Here is a 1,446-nt window from a genome sequence, read left to right as displayed (position 1 = left end):
ATTCATCGTACACAAATGGGGTACAACTTTTCATTTCTATGGTTGTACACAATGTATATTCACGTAATCATACATATATAGGGTAATACTGTCTGTTTCATTCTACTGTTTTTCCATTCCCAGCCCCTCCCACCCCTTTTTCCTTTACACCATCCAAAGTTCCTTCATTCTTCTCTTCCCCCCACCACTCCCATCATTACATATTGTCATGCACTTATAAAAATATGGAACGCTTCACAAATTTGCGTGTCATCCTTGCACAGGGGTCATGCTAATCTTCTCTGTATCATTCCAATTTTAGTATATGTGCTGCTGAAGCGAGCACTTACTTGTATTCTTGATAATTGCCATATATATTATCATGCACTTATCAGAGAAAACATTCGGCTTTTGGTTTTTTTGGGCTTGGCCTTTTTCACTTAGCATGATATTTTAAAGGTATTTTATGCCAATTAGCATGTTATTGCTCTTGCTGATTCCTTGACAACTCTTCTTTTTCAGATAGGTCAACGTACAGGCTGAATTCCTGAATATTTCCACATATAGTCTCACCAATTTTTTTAAGAATATTTTTCTTTTTTAATCTCATGCCTCTTTCAAATCATGGCTTTTTAATTAGACATTATTTACAGTTTTAGCCTTCTATAATTTTTTCCTAAAGCTGAAGTGTGAGGAAGATGGAGATTAAGACACCAGATATTATCTTTGTTTGGAGTTGATTCTGACTACAGCTGTAGGGCTCAGTAGGGCTTCTCTGGATCTGCCTCAGAAATGGTCATTGTTCCTCTTCTACTTATCTAAGGAGTTGTGTGTTAGTGGATATGATTTTGGTTGGTTCAGTAACCTTCATATTCACTATAACAGGTTTTTGAAAGGTAGTGAAAAATTCAATAATTGCCAATTCACATGGTTTATTGATAAAAATTATTGCAAATAAAGAGCAAAATTCTTAGACCTGAGAGCAATAAGTCTGTATAAGATTATAGTTAGCTTATTAGTTATCTATTGCTGTGTAACAATATTACTGCATACTTAGGGGCTCATAAACACACACTTACTGCCTCACAGTTTTGGTAATTCAGGAGTTTGGGTGGACTTAGCTGGGTCTTCTGGCCCTCGCCTTTACTAGGCTGCAATCAAGATGTCAACAGTGCTGCAGTCTCATCTGCACCTTTTTTGGGGAAGAATCTGCTTCTAAACTCATGTGGTTGTTGGTAAAGCTCAGTTCCTGTGGCATGTTAGAGTGAGGGTCTCAATTTCTTGGTGGTTGTTAGTTAGAGGCCCCTCTCACCCTTGCCACATGGAACTTTCCATTTGCTTTCTTAAAGCAGTGAGGGAGACAGTTTCCGTGCAAGCAGGGCATTGTAATCTTATGTAATAAAGGTATATGTACCCCATTATCTTTGTCATATTCTCTTAGTTATAAACAAGTCACAGGTCCTGCTC

At 37.6% G+C, this 1,446-nt stretch overlaps 1 non-coding gene across 1 annotated transcript; it reads right to left on the bottom strand.

Annotated features, from left to right (window-relative positions):
• Window positions 1–218: 218 nt before the first annotated feature.
• On the bottom strand, window positions 219–325 carry LOC124971260 (U6 spliceosomal RNA). Its single transcript, XR_007106315.1, has one exon. It is a non-coding gene; the product is annotated as a U6 spliceosomal RNA (small nuclear RNA).
• Window positions 326–1,446: the final 1,121 nt, after the last annotated feature.

This window comes from Sciurus carolinensis, chromosome 19, assembly GCF_902686445.1.
Source record: "Sciurus carolinensis chromosome 19, mSciCar1.2, whole genome shotgun sequence".
Classification (NCBI taxonomy): domain Eukaryota; kingdom Metazoa; phylum Chordata; class Mammalia; order Rodentia; family Sciuridae; genus Sciurus; species Sciurus carolinensis.
Note: the sequence above shows the minus strand (reverse complement) of the source record. Positions and strands in the feature narration are given on the sequence as shown.